Source organism: Zootoca vivipara, chromosome 4, assembly GCF_963506605.1.
Source record: "Zootoca vivipara chromosome 4, rZooViv1.1, whole genome shotgun sequence".
Lineage (NCBI taxonomy): Eukaryota > Metazoa > Chordata > Lepidosauria > Squamata > Lacertidae > Zootoca > Zootoca vivipara.
In genome coordinates this window covers 84,633,173-84,649,210 of record NC_083279.1, presented here as the reverse complement: position 1 = coordinate 84,649,210, position 16,038 = coordinate 84,633,173, and positions in this window count along the sequence as shown.

The following is a 16,038-nucleotide window of genomic DNA, read 5'->3' as shown; positions in this document are numbered from 1 at the left end:
AGTCTTCGGCGTCTTGTCGGTGGGTAAGTAGGTATTTAAGATGTTATAGCGTCTGGCTCCTCTCCGACCTCTCCACTGGGACCCGACGCCAAGGCGAAGTTCTGCCTTGCGACACCACTCTTTCCCTTTTCTTTTCCTTAGCGGTAGCCCCGTACTCCCACTATGTTTTGGAGGGGGTCAAGACACCACCCCCGCCGTTTTTACCCTCGACCAACCAGGGTTATCTCCGCCAACGCACTGAGCTCCCGATTTCGTGACTTGAGCACAGCGCGTCTAGACCGGAAGTCTGCTCCATGCTCACTTTAATGCCATGCAAATCTGATTCATGCATTAATTTATGTCCACATTCACACCTTACATTTAAAGCACGAGGATACTACTTTAAACAGTCGTGTGCCCTCACCCATAGAATTCTGGGAGCTGTGGCTTCTTAACCCATGTGCTTTTGCACTCCCAACATTCCTGCAGAGCGAGTAAATCTCTCAGGTGAGTGTGCCTCACCACTTCTTTAAAAGCATGTTGGGTCAGGCGTGGAAACTTATTGGTACGTCTTCAATTGCCTTCCATCCGGTTCTGAACTTCTTTCCTTGCTCGTGAGCTCCTGGATCGTGTCTCCTGAGCTCTATGCTTGAGCTCCTAAGCGGTACTATGCCAAGCTCGTGCCACTACTTGCCTAAATAAAATCTCTTCATTACACACAAGTAAGAGCCTCTGTCTGTGAATGTCAGGTGGGAGCAGCACAGGCAGACTCACTGAAGTCGGGGAGATCTTGGAGGGTGTTTTGTCCCCGGGTCCTCTAAAACCTGGTGTCATATATCCTAATAAGCAGTGCTAAAAGACTCAATCAGTTAGCCAGGTGGATTAATCATATAAACCCCCTCTTGACTGAATATAAACATCTTCCCCACTAAACCTGGTCACCATATTTGTAAAAACTATATTTAGCACAATTACTTATAAAACCAGCAGATGGCAAATGCCATCTTGGAAAAGTATGTGTCCCCCGCTCTACTTTTCTTTCATGCAGAAGCCTCTTCTGAAATGATGCCTGCTGTGACACACACACACACACACGTTTCACTGAAAAACAAAGCAGGCATTCTTTTCGTTTCCAAACTGTTATTTCTTCCAAGAGAAAAAGAATATATGGTGATTTCTTCAAATATCAGATGGGCAACACCTGGCTTACAAGCAGTACATGTGAAGAGGATCTAGGGCAGGCGCCCCCAGACTTCAGCCCTCCGGATGTTTTGGACTACAATCCCCATCATCCCTGACCACTGGTCCTGTTAACTAGGGGTCATGGGAGTTGTAGGCCAAAACATCTGGAGGGCCGCAGTTTGGGGATGCCTGATCTAGGGGTCTTGGTGGACCTGTGGCTTTCTGTTGTTGTTTAGTCAGTAGTCAAAGCGGGAGATAACCAGAGCATGCACCATTCTGGCGAGACAGTCCGCAGGCAGGTAGAGTCTCAGCCTGCATACCAGATGGAGCTGATGAACAGCTGCCCTGGACACAGAATTAACCTGTGCCTCCATGGACAGCTGTGAGTCCAAAATGACTCTCAGGCTGCGCACCTGCTCCTTCAGGGGCACAGTTGCCCCATTCAGGACCAGGGAGTCCCCCACACCTGCCCGCCTCCTGTCCCCCAAAAAGAGTACTTCTGTCTTGTCATGATTCAACCTCAATCCGTTAGCCACCATGCATCCTCCAACCGTGCAGATATGCCCAGGAATCTCCGGACGTATGGCAGCCCTAGTCACCATACTATGTAACTTTGGCCTTGAGAGTTCTCCATGCCAATAAGATTGGGAACCAGTGTTCTAGATTACCTACAAAGAACTTTAAATTAAGGCCATCCATGATTCAGGGCAGCATAATACTCTCCCTGCCAGCAGCAGCTCTTGACATTATGGTTTCTTACATTTACAGTCTTGCAGTCATTTCTCATCCCCGTGGCAATGTTCATCATAGCCGACTGCCTTGCAGAATGCACCTCACCAAGTTATTTCTCTGATTTAAGTGACCAGTTCCAAAGAACTCTGCCACCAGACGAGATTTGTCTGAGACAGTAAATCAGCACTTCAAGGTCTTGCAAACAGCACAAAAAAGAAATGCATTCTGCCAATAAGTAGAATTACCAGACTTTCGCGTTGCCAGTGCAACAGATAACCACAGACCACAACAATTAGCTGTTATTTTACAGAAAGCTTGTGCAGTCCCCAAGCACTAGCTGATGAATCACAGGAAAAAGAAATAAAGAAAAAGAAAAGAAAAGAAAGCTATTTTGCTTTCATCTAGCTGGGAGCGGGAAGAGAAATAAGTATAAGAATAGTGATGCTGTTCAATAATAGTTCAATGATATCTGGCTCGCCATGTGAATTTGCACAGCCTGTAATGTGTGGATCTATTTCAAAGCAAGATCCCATGCCCATGACAACAATCTCCTCAAAACCTACATCAACAGTATTCCAAACTTATATATTCACTTTGCACAATTCCATGACCTCTCACACACCTATGCCAGGCTCCCCCAACCTGAGACTCAGCTACATTAGTCAAAATACAGTGTTTTGAATGCATTATAAACATGCAACACCAGATGGCACTGGAGAGCAAAAAAATTCTATGTGATTTTCCATAGTGGTTTTTTTCCTTTTGTTATAACAATTTAATTTCTGACTTATTTATAGCAGTGGCGGCGGCGGCAGCACCCACCCCCCACCCCTGTGTGTGCCTTCTGGATACATTCAGTTCCTTTCTGGTTATAACTAGGGGTGGGAAAGGAATCTTCTTCTGTCAAATTCAAGCATAGATTATACTGCAGTTTGCACATTCACACTGTGTTGAGGTTGTATACAAACACCAGCGCGGATGGATTTAAAAAGGTCGGCAAAATTTATGACATCATTTTCGGAATGAGGTCGGTTTTAACGTTGGCTTTCTTCCCTTACAGTAACTTCTCTAGGCGTCTGTCACATGGACACTTTGGCCAATCCAATCCATGAAATGACAAAATAAGAAATGTTGTTTAGAGGTCTGGTACTTGAAGCGAAAGGTCTTAACCTATTGAATGGGGTGTGTGGGGTGTGGCTTGGGCCGTCATATAATCAGAATGAAGATAATGGTATGCATTTAGGACTTGGCTTAAGGCATTCCGCTGCCTGGAGGTGAAGGACAAAATGGTGTCCCTCCTCCTTTCCAAGGAGAGCTGGACTGGTACGGTAGTTATTTCAGAACTAGCAGCAGGTAGTTTCCTGAGAGGAGCAGCCGGGTAGTTATGGGAAGGATATAACTAGAGGGCGTGAGGACTCAGGAGGAGCAGTTGCCGCTTTCCCCATCAACTGACAACTGAGGTGGTTGCCTCACTCTGCCTAATCTGAGAAAATGAACCTATGCTGCCAATTCTCGTAATAGACCGATATGAAATGAGCAGCACAAAGACGGCTCACAAAAAGCTACCACGCTATTCCATGTTCTAAATCTAATGTTAATGATCCAAAAAAAAAAATAGAGAGAAAAATGTACAGAAGCCACAAACAGGCAACGCATACAAATTTTGTCCAAAAGGAAATTTCAGTCTCTAGAATTCCTTAAGCCAGGCTCCTGTAGATATCGACGAAGGTAAAGTTGATCAAACGACGTGTCAACAGTATTGCGCACAATACTGCTGTATTATTGGCATGTCATAGCAGATGTGGGAAGGAAACCTGTGATTCTACTACTGTATGTTCCAGCGCTTATGCTCCTTCGGAGTCAACATTTAAAAATAAAGTCAACAATTGACTTCCTAGTAAGAAACCGCAGAGGTTAAGAACTCATACAGCAGTGAAGTGGAAATCTAATGTAATCACAGCTTGGAGTAAAGAAATAAGCCTCCACGCATCAAACTTTAATGTGGGTTTTTCTCCATTAAGCATTTGCTTCCTACAAAGAGAGTACCTCTTCCTCAAGTCAATAAGCCACGCTGCTGTCTAAAAATATCCCTTTCTTCAAGTCATTGCGGGGGGGGGGGGGGTCCCCATAAATAAACCTGTAGCTTTGAGCAGCTGAAGCATGCAATGCCAACAAGTCCCACAGACCTGATTCCAAAGATCGACTGACTTTGATGCATGCTGGTGTGTTCTCCTACCTCTGGGTAGTTTGGTCTTTTGTTTCCTTGACCTTCAGTTGTTGTTGTTGTTGTTTTTCTGACAGTTTATAAGCTCATCCCATTCCTTGGCATTCATTTTGTACGCGAGGAAAGGTTGGGAAGGTTGCTGTTTACCATCTCTTGCTAATGCCATAAAATGCACAAGTAGCTACTTCCCAGAATTTGGTGAGGCAATTTAAAAAAAAACACCTGCTAGTACATTTGCACATTTGCAAAGCTAAGCAGAATCTGGTATGGTTTCAAATTGGATGAGGAACTGCATGTTGAGATTCCGGCATTGCTGGGGGCTGGACTGGATGACGCTATGATTCTACTCTCTTTCTGATCTGGGATATTTTCTCATTGATCAAAAGGGACCTTTGCTTGTTCATAGAAAGCATGTGTGTGTGCATTTGTTTGATTTTTAAGGGATAGTATGATGCTGTGGGTTAAACCACAGAGCCTAGGGCTTGCCGATTAGAAGGTCGGCGGTTCGAATCCCTGTGACGGGGTGAGCTCCCATTGTTCAGTCCCAGCTCCTGCCAACCTAGCAGTTCGAAAGCACATCAAAGTGCAAGTAGATAAATAGGTACCGCTTCAGCGGGAAGGTAAACGTCTCCCTCGGCCAATAACGTGAGATGAGCGCCGCAACACCAGAGTCGGTCACAACTGGACCTAATGGCCAGGGGTCCCTTTACCTTTTATGACATACCACTCATTTATACTGACTTGAAACTTGACAGGACAGCTGTACACCTCCCCTCTGGCTTTGAGAAAGTCAGTGATCCAAAGGTCCACAAGGGACTGCATTAATAATAATAATAATAATAATAATAATTTTTATTTATACCCCGCCCTCCCCAGCCAAGACCAGGCTCAGGGTGGCTAACACCAAAAATAAAACAATTAATTAAGATACAACTTAAAAAACAAGATTAAATACAACATTAAAATTAAAATTAAAATGCAGCCTCATTTTTAGTAAGCATGTTCACTGTAGGAGAATATGTGATGCAGTTTAATTAGGGCTGCACTGCATGTTCATCTGGGTGGGTGGGTGGTGGTTCGATCGAACAAGCGAGCAGGCAACCATATGGGTGGTCCCAGCAGGCCTTCATGTGCCCCCCTTTTACTGTCATCAAGACCCACAGTTTGCCCCAAACTCTCCCATCTGCTCACAGCTAGCCTCAATCCTAAGATTCTGCTGCTGCTGCTGCTGCCATTCGCAGAGGAGAGGGGGAGAAAGAGGAGAAAATCTTCCATCAGAACCTTCCTTCCTAATGCTGCAACCCTATACAGACATACCTGGGAGTAATCTCTATATCCTGGATGGAGAAGCCCATGACCCTTCAGGTATTGCTGGACTCCAACTCCCATCAGCCCTTGCCAGCATGTGCAACGGTCAGGGAAGATGGCAGATGTAGCCCAAATCTGGGAGATCACAGGTTCTCCTTTGCTGTTCTATATTGGCGCAAGTGTGACTACCGAGTGTGCGTGAGTGTATGATTGTGCTGTGACTCTTCAACTAGAATTCTTACAAGCGCAATACTGGTTCCTTTGGTGTTTCTTATGAAGAGCTGTAGCTGAACAGATTGCTTTTCCCCTTCATTATAATTTCCCTTGTAAAACTAGCTGTTTCCTCAGTTTTACAGAGTCATTAACAAACGTATTAGCAATGTTTAACAGGAGGGTTCCTTTAAGGTCTTTCAATTCTGTAAATGTAAAGAAACAATTTTGGGGGATTCAGACTTTTTGAAAAACAGGTTGCTAAGAGAATGATCTTAGCATAATTTTTTGTTGTTTCACCAGTTAGAAGTCCAGGTGCCTTAATACAAAGGCTCTAGTAAGTCCCCAAATAGAGTTACTGTACCATCTTTACTTTTCAAAAAATAAGAATGCGGTGCTAAGGAATGAGTTGTTGCAATCAATGCAATAATCATTAGTTGATAATTATAATAAACCATTGTCAAAGCTATACAAATTCCTATTAGAATGGCAACTCAAAGATGAACAGACAAAGTGTACGATGATAAAGTGGGCCCAAGATATCGGCAGGCCAATATTAATGGCACAATGGGAGAAGTTATGGAGAATAAATATGAGGTTCACAGCATGTATGGGAGTAAGAGAAAATATATTTAAAATGGTATATAGATTGCATCTGACGCCAGAAAAAAATTGCAAAAATCTATAAGACCAATTCGGATAAGTGTTAGAAATGTCAAGATAAAGTTGGGAATATTTACCATTGTTGGTGGAAATGTACTAAAGTGGTTGAATTTTGGAATCTATGAAAAAATGAAAAAAAAAATGCTGAAGATTACTTTTGAGAAAAAACAGAAGCTTTTCTGCTAAGCATGACCCCCGAAAATATCCCGAAGGATAGAGAAAATATTTTTCTGTATGCGTGTGCGGCAGCTAGGATACTGTTAGCACAGAAGTGGAAAGGGGAACAGCTCCCGACAATCCAGGAATGGCAAGTCAAATTGGTTGAATTTATGAATTTGGCAAAATTAACGATGGCAATTAGAAATATACTGAAGCAAAAAGTAAAGGCTGAGTGGAGACTTGTGGAAGAATTTTTGGAAAAAGAGAATATAAAAACAGATCTAGTGATATGTTTAGACTATGTTATACAAGAGGTGATATAAATGTATATAGGTTATTGTGTGAGTATAGATAGTAATGTTAAAAGAGGAATAGCAAGTTAGAGAGGCTATATAAATGGAAGTGATATATAAATGATTGGAAGTGAACTTTTAAATGAATCTTTTTTATGTATGGTGGTTTTTTTCTTTTCATTTTTTCTTCTCTTTTCTTTTTTCGTTGCTTTTTTCTGGTGTGTGCCCCCTGAATATGTTCTGGGTTTCTTCCCAACTTTCTGCAGAAGATTTGGGGACATTACTGGGTCCAAAGTGAAGGAAGGAGATGGGACAAAGTCCCATTGCACTAGTGCTGATCCTTGCACTTGTGCAATTATTTAGTTGGGTACTGGCCACTGTGTTAAATGTGATGCATTCAGTGGGTTATTTTTGTCAGCAGGCCAGAAGTCCTCCACCTCCTAGTCCACACTGCCTGGCAGTGACTCTCCAAGGTTTCAGACAGAGGTTTCTCCCAGTCCTACCTGGAAATACTGAAGAATGAACCTGAAACCTTCTGCCTACCACTGCCTACCAATGAGTGACACCCCTTCCCAAGGTTAGAAAGTTCCCAAAGTTGGAAAGAACACTTTGAAAATTCAAGCTGGATCTCTCTTAAAAGGTTGTTGTTGTTTAATCATTTAGTCATGTCTAACTCTTTGTGACCCCATGGACCAGAGCACGCCAGGCACTCTTGTCTTCCACTGCCTCCCATAGTTTGGTCAAACTCATGTTGGTAGCTTCGAGAACACTGCCCAAACTTCTTGTCCTCTGTCGTCCCCTTCTCCTTGTGCCCTCAATCTTTTCCAACACCAGGGTCTTTTCCAGGGAGTCTTCTCTTCTCATGAGGTGGCCAAAGTATTGGAGCCTCAGCTTCACGATCTGTCCTTCCAGTGAGCACTCAGGGCTGATTTCCTTCAGAATGGATAGGTTTGATCTTCTCGCAGTCCATGGGACTCTCAAGAGTCTCCTCCAGCACCATAATTCAAAAGCACCAATTCTTCGGTGATCAGCCTTCTTTATGGGCCAGCTCTCACTTCCATACATCACTACTGGTAAAACCATCGCTTTAACTATACGGACCTTTGTCAGCAAGGTGATGTCTCTGCTTTTTAAGATGCTGTCTAGGTTTCTCATTGCTTTTCTCCCAAGAAGCAGGCGTCTTTTAATTTCGTGACCACCTGCAGTGATCAAGGAGCCCAAGAAAGTAAAATCTCTCACTGCCTCCATTTTTCCCCCTTCAATTTGCCAGGAGGTGATGGGACCAGTGGCCATGATCTTAGTTTTTTTGATGTTGAGCTTCAGACCATATTTTGTGCTCTCCTCTTTCACTCTCATTAAGAGGCTCTTTAATTCCTCCTCACTTTCTGCCATCAAGGTTGTGTCTTAAAAGGTGGTTCTCACTTAAAGGGAGAATACCACTGGAGGTTTGTCTTGTCCTTTTGCGAACTGATTCAACCAGAAGTTGTCCTGAATTATTTCATCCACTGAATTTCATTCAGCTCATCGTTCCCTTATGTGCCTTGGAGAAGTTCTCTGTGCATTTGCAATCGGTGCCAACTACTCTGCTGATTGTCAAGTTTCATCCATAGGACGACAAAGCAGTCACTTTGTTAAATTCGTCCTGCAAACATATGGCAAGCATTTTCTTAAGCTTTAATATTCCGGCGCTCGCAGGTACCATTTGAATTCCCTTTCCTGCGCTACAGCACCACTGTTCCTTCCCCATTTAATAGACTGAAGTCTATTAAATGGGGAAGGAACATTTGCCGGTCATGCAATTTCTCCTCCTTCGATTGCTCTGAGAGGGAAGCTGTGCGTTTTCAGGCCTGGAAGACGTATCTTATCTTAACTGCTGGGCCCTTAGCGCCATTAATTCATCTTCTACACCATTCTTAGTTATAAAGTGGCATAAAAATAAGAGCTCAGAAGACAGTGAGTTGAATTTATAGCAGCATCTGGTTTCAACCCAGAACTGATTGGAGATGTATGCACATATCTCGTTGGGAGAAACTGGATGAATAGTTCTCTGTCATGGGTATCATTTAAAAATTTATCATCTGTTATTTTATGTCTTGTTTTCAACTATAATAATAATAATAATAATAATAATAATAATAATAATATAATTTATGTATACCACTCTGGGCGGCTTCCAACAAAATATTAAAATACAGAAATCCATCAAACAAGGTAAGTATGTCTTTTAACTGTTTTTTATTGCATCTTGTACATTGCCTTGAGACATGTGTGTGGAATATGAAAACAACAGCAGCAGCAGCAGCAGCAGCAGCAGCAGCAGCAGCAGCAGCAGCAATTATATCCTGCCTTTCCTCTTTTGCCCAGGGTGGCAAAAACATCCACATTTTTTTTTAAAAAAAAACATTCTAGATGCAGTTTCAATTGAAAATGTCTAAAAACAGTTTCAGTTAAAAACATTCTAAAAACAATTATATTTCTCCAGATGCCCATGGTGAACAAGATGAAGTCATGATGATGCCAAACAGCAAATCATATTCACCCATAGGGCAAGCATAGCCAGCTCAGAGCAAGGGCAACAGGCTAATAAAACACTTTTGCAGCAATCAGATAAAAATCAACAAAGGGAGTCATCTTTCAACACTGCTGTAAATATTCACCAGCCAGTGCTTTTTAACCAAACTGCAACAACAAGCATTCTCCTTCAGATATACATACCGTAGAAGGAAGGAACCAATCTGTTTTAAACACAATATGACAACATCGGTAGCCTTGCCCAAACTGTGAAGTAAACTGTCTCGCACATCATGGCATGAGAACATTTCAGCCCCTTTGACATTCCGGGCTGTCAGCAGTTGTTGCCTACAGGAACTCAGTAATAACACAGTGTATTTTGCTCAGCCTGGCTTGGCTCCCTAGTCAAGACTGAGAAATAACACCCTTGGGGAGTTTTGCTGGGTACCTGGAGGATATATGAAACTGGTTTAAACAGACATCCTAAATAAGCTGTAAACTAGGACCAGCTCTCCCAGATTGCAAAGGATCACTTACTAGAAATGTCACAAAGGGTCGCTATTATCACATCTGGAATCAGGAGAGTGAGTAGAAGTAGTTAGTAGATTTAAACAATACAAGCCCCCTGAGCCTTTAGTGAAATCTGTATGTCTGTACTGTACTGTGATTTTCATTATTGCGTAGAAATGCACCACACTTTATCATCCTTGGTACCCCATATTGATTCTGTTCTACACCTGTGCAAGCCAGCTTGGCCCTGTTGTGAACATTCAGTTGGGTAGGAGTGCGTAGCAACTACAAGATATGGCCTGCTTTGTCCCAAAGCACTTGGTGGCTTGCCTGATTTGGCTTGAGTCGGCTTCACTTATCTTCCCTTCTTCACTTTTGGAAAATTAAGCAGCAGCAGCAGCTATAACTCCCCTCATTGATGGAAATGGATGGAGTCAGGCTTCTTGATTCTTGATGTCCCTACATTGCAGGGGGTTAGACTTGATGACCCTCAGAATCCCTCCCAAATCTACGATTCTATGGTTGTATGAAATGGCTGGATCAAAGCTACTGTTTCACCTGTAGACTGCACTGAACTTCTTTGTGATAGAGCAGGCATCCCCAAACTGCGGCCCTCCAGATGTTTTGGCCTACAACTCCCATGATCCCTAGCTAAGAGAACCAGTGGTCAGGGATGATGGGAATTGTAGTCCAAAACATCTGGAGGGCCGAAGTTTGGGGATGCCTGTGATAGAGCTTTCTTTGGACTGGCTCTGCATGTTCAGGTTCGTTCAAGGGTCTGAACTTTTGTGTCTAGAGTTGAAGATTTCCCCACCCCCCTCTCTCTGCCAAGCAATTTCTCTTCTTCCCTATTCTGTATTTAGAGCTGCTATTGCAACCATTATGTTCCCACTTCTTATTCCGTAGATTACTGCTTGTGAATTATTGTTATGTTGAAAAAGTACTTCAAATAGGCAAAATGGGATTTTGCATATCCTATTTGAAATTCTGATTTTTGAACTGGTTTAAAATCGAACTTTGCAAAAAGAAAGAAAGAAGTTCTATGCCGTGAGTGTGAGCATCCTGAATTTATGTAATTTGGCTATATGGGAAAATATATAATAGCTCAGATCCAGGGAACTGGGAGTGAGGCAGGAATATGCATTCCCTCTGCTGAATATGTAGACTGGCCTGCGAGTGCTCCAATTAAAGAACAGCCTTTACCAAAGGTGTCATGGGCTTTGAAGACACTCAAACTCAGGACGCAAGAGAGAAGCGTACTAAGAGGAAGGCACGCTTGGCAAGCCCTCACCGTGATCAACTCCCACCCGGAAACCAATGTCCCCACTGCGGAAGGACATGTGGATCCAGAATTAGCCTCCACAGTCACTTACGGACTCACTGTTGAAATAGTGTTTATGGAAGACAATCTTACTGGGAGCCAGTGCGGTGTAGTGGTTAAGAGCGGTGGACTCCTAATCTGGGGAACCGGGTTCGCGTCTCCGCTCCTCCGCATGCAGCTGCTGGGTGACCTTGGGCTAGTCACACTTCTTTGAAGTCTCTCAGCCCCACTCACCTCACAGGGTGTCTGTTGTGGGGGAGGAAGGGAAAGGAGAATGTTAGCTGCTTTGAGATGCCTTCGGGTAGTGATAAAGCGGGATATCGAATCCAAACTCCTCTTCTTCTCTTCTTTACTTGGAACTCTGTTGCAACAGAAAAATAAAGATCTGCATTGCTTTGGCTGGTTCCTGCCTCCACGCATTTTTCTCTGACCGATAATGGACTTAGAGGACACTGAATCCCTTGCTGGGGAGCTGGGCTGTAAAAGCCAACCCCATTTTTTCTTATACTGTAACAGGAGGAAAGGGGGATAACATTCCATTGTGCAAGGAGAAAAATCCTTGCATACAGCCCAGTGATCTTATTTTAAACAGCCAGAAATGCCATTTCAACATCAACGTGTCTTTCACTTCCAGTGAAGAAGGAGCACAGAGCTTATGTAGCAAAGCCAGGAAATCATGGCTCAAACTATAAAACAAATTAATTGTTTTTAAAGAGAAATTGGGGGGTATTAAACAGGAAGGACAAGAGTTATCATGCTGTGAAGGACAGGCAATCGGTACTTGCAAACAGGGAAACAATTAGTACTTTTTAAAAAATATCTGTAATAGATATATGCTTAATTTTATTTGTATGTAGCCTTTCCATAGTTCACACCATGCTCAAGGTGACTTACAACATGAAAAAAATCCATAATTACAACATAACCAAAGAAGTCAAATACAATAAATGAAACATTAAAAATTACACAACCTAAGTAAACAATTTCTACAGAAGTCATATAATAAGATCTAAAATAAAGATACAAAAAATTGATATCAATTTTGACAACAACACCCACCCATCGCAACAACCCCCCCTAGACAACACCTCAGCACAAGTTGTTGCCCTTCATTGTCTTCTTGTGGACCTTACAAAAGCAATGTTGGAAGCAGATTGCTGGATTATAGGTCCGTTGGTAGAGCATGAGACTCTTCATCTCAGGGTCATGGGTTCGAGTCCCAGGTTTGGCAAAAAAAATAAAATTTCTGCGTTGCAAGGGGTTGGACTAGATGACCAACCCTTGTGGTCCCTTCCAACTAACTCTACAATTCTATGATTCCATAACTAGGCCTACATTCACACCTTACATTCAAAGCACTATGATACCTCTTCAAATAGTCATGGCTTCCCCCCAAAGAATACTGGGAAGTGTAGTTTGTTAAGGATGCCGATGGCTATTAGGAGACCCTTATTCCCCTCCCAGAGCTACAATTCCAGAAGTGATTTAGCAACCAATCCCTCTTCCCAGGGAACTCTGGGAGGGGAATATGGGTCTCCTTATTCTGCAGCTCCCAGAAGTCTTTGGAGGAAGCCATGGCTACACTATATGTGAATACAGCCTAGATCAGGCTTAGGCAAACTTGGCCTTCCAGATGTTTTGGGACTACAATTCCCATCATCCCTGACCTGTTAGCCAGGGATCATGGGAGTTGTAGTCCCAAAACATCTGGAGGGCCAAGTTTGCCTATGCCTGGCCTAGATGTTTGCTGGTCTGATCGCATGTATTAATATGCAAATACAGCCACAGGAAATGTTGCTACCTTATCTGCGACCGGCTAATGCCCACATTGCCTTTTCACCCACATGTTTTCTGGTGGAGAATGACCTGGACCTGACTGCTGAAATGTACACTTGGTGTTATTATGCAGACCAACTAAAATTTCTCTTTTTTTAAAAAAAAATACATTTTATTCCAGTTTTCCAAATTCAACAAATTAACAAAACCAATCTTTTATACAAAATCTTATATTCACATCTTTTACCTTGCTCCGCCGAGCTATGACTTCCCCCCCTCCCTTCATGCGGGTTTCTTGTTAATTCCCTTTTTTGCAGTTCCTTTTTTGACATATTGGTCAATTCGTAAGGTTTATTTTAATCCTGCGAGAGTTTTTAATGATCTACAGTTTTTCTCCATATAGTCCACATATTTACTCCAGTCCTTTTGAAACCTTGTCTCCCCCTGGTCACGAATCTTGCATGTCAATCTAGCAAGTTCAGCATAGTCCATCATTTTTGTCTGCCACTCCACAATTGTAGGTAATTCCTGTAATTTCCATTTTTGGGCTAACAAAGTCCTAGCCGCGGTTGTTGCATACATAAACAGTGTTTGATCTTCTTTTCTAATCTCTCCTCCCATTATTCCTAACAAAAATGCTTCTGGTTTTTTTGGAAAAGTATATCTAAACATCCTTTTCAATTCATTATATAAACTTTCCCAAAATCTTTTAACTTTTTCGCATGTCCACCACATATGATAAAATTCACCATCTTTCTCTTTACATTTCCAGCAACTTTTGTCACTCATTCTATACATTTTAGCTAATTTAACTGGAGTTAAATACCATCTGTACATCATCTTATATACATTTTCTTTCAAGGCAGTACATGCTGTAAATCTTAAAGTTTGATTCCATAATTTCAACCACGCATCATATTCAATATTATGCCCCAAATCTTTTGCCCATTTAATCATCACTTCTTTTGTCAACTCATCTTTTGTATACCACTCCAACAACAAATCATACATCTTTGCCAAAAGCTTTGTTTTGCCTTCTAGCACTTCTATTTGAAATTTGGATCTTTTATCCTCAAAACCTATTTTTCTATCTTCTTTAAGCACATCATTTATTTGATGGTATTCTATCCATCCTGTTAATACTCCTTTGATGTCCTCAAAAGGTTTTAAACTCCATCCTTTTTCAGTTTTCGTCAAGATTTCCTCATACGTGGCCCGCCTCTTCTCCATATTTACTTTCTTAACTGTTAATACCTCTGCTGGTGAAACCCACCAAGGTGTTTTAGTCTCTAACAGCCTTTTATTTCTTTCCCACACCTCGTATAGAGATCTTCTTATCACATGATTCGTAAACCCGGTATGTGATTTCTTTTTGTCATAACATAAATATGCATGCCATCCAGACCAACTAAAATTTCTCAAACATTTCCTGTGCACCAGTTCTTTGCTCATTTATCTGTGCAAAGTCTGTATGTGCTAGTAAAAGATGTTAGGAGAGTGTCTGTTACAGTGTGCCAGAATCTTTATGGCTAATCAGGAACATGATGTCTTTAATCAACTCTGTAACACTAATCATAATGGAATACAGATGCCACACCAGTGACTTATTCCTTGCCATCGATAAAAATGATGTAGAGCATATGGTCCTGTTTGATCAAGAAGAAGAAAAAGAGTAAAGCTATTACCAATTCTCCACTTTAGGAAGGGTTTTTTTTTAAAAAAAAATCATTTTCTATACCTTTGAGAACATTAAGAGGACAGGATAGTTCTTTTGTGACTTAATTCTGTATGATACAAATCCATAATCATTATATGGTACACAGGAGTATAGATGCTTGTAGATTAAAAGATAACATTTTAAAAACACATACACACAAAGAGTTTGACAAAAATCGGTGCGCCTCTGGAATATATGGAACTAGTTGTGGGGGGGTAGAAGGGGGGGAGGGAGAAATCAGCCTGCTTGACCAACTGGAAATATATAGTGACTCTTAGAGCAGGGGACAGGCTTAAATTTGAGACCTCCATGTTGGTTTCAATATGATTGGCTTTGGTTAGTAAAAGAAGAATTTCCCTGGATCCCTAATTCAGATGTGGGCAAGCACTTTCCTGGCAAGGGAACCCCAGCAGAGATTTCCAAACCACAAAGCATGCAGCAAAATAAAGTGTGGGAATGTAGGCTGTGAGAGCTTCAAAATATCCCTTTTATTAGTTGCTTTAAGAGCTTCCCCTTTCTCCCCCTTTAGCATAGAAAAGAACACACAGTTTAGTAAGTTATGAAAATGGTTTCCTTCTTCTTTCCTTGAAGGCCAGATTCATGTGCTTTTCTATGCAGCAGCAAGAAAAACGCAGGCAGAAAAACCTAAGTTACAGAACTTGGTAAAAACATTTCTAACCCTGCGGCCTGAACTTAGAGTGAACAGCTCACATGTGAACAACTCTCTGGTCGGATTCAAATGGTGGAAGAGGACAAACAGTACCAAAAAAAGCAAATAAAGAACTTTCCTAACAATTCATAACAGGAGGTGAGGGAGCGTGACCTAGGTGAGTCTAGGGAAAAGACCCCTTCATGCATTAACTAGATCTAACCATGCTGTTTTATCTGAGGCTGAATTTTCTGCACTCGGCACAACATAGCAGAATACAGAATACAGCAGCATGATTTCTGATGGGAGTGATAATCTGCCAATTTATCACACCTCTACTCAGATATCTGCATGGGGCTGTCAGTTTCCTACCGGGCCAAGATCAAGGTGCTAATATTGGTATATAAAGCCCATCATGGTTTGGTTCTAGCTTACAAAGCAACTTGGGAAATCTTACCCAACATGTTTCTATGAGAACACTTTGATCTGAGCTGGGATGAGCAAGTTACACTGGTATATCATTGGGTGATCTGCAGTATGCAACATGCTGAGCCTAGCTGAGCCAGGATTCAACTAGCTGAGCTAGAGATCCTAAACTACTCATCCCAGTGAATCTTGCCCTAGGATTGTCTCCTGTTTTCTGTTCCATAGTAACTTAAACACTTGCCAGTTTTCCTCAGATCAGTTTCTTTGTTTCCTTTATCCCTTGTCAAATTTAAAGGGTCTAAGTAAATTTTACCATTCTCTCAGTCAGGGAGTTTCTTTGTTTCTCCAGTATCTTTCACATAAGATCCTAGAGCTGAT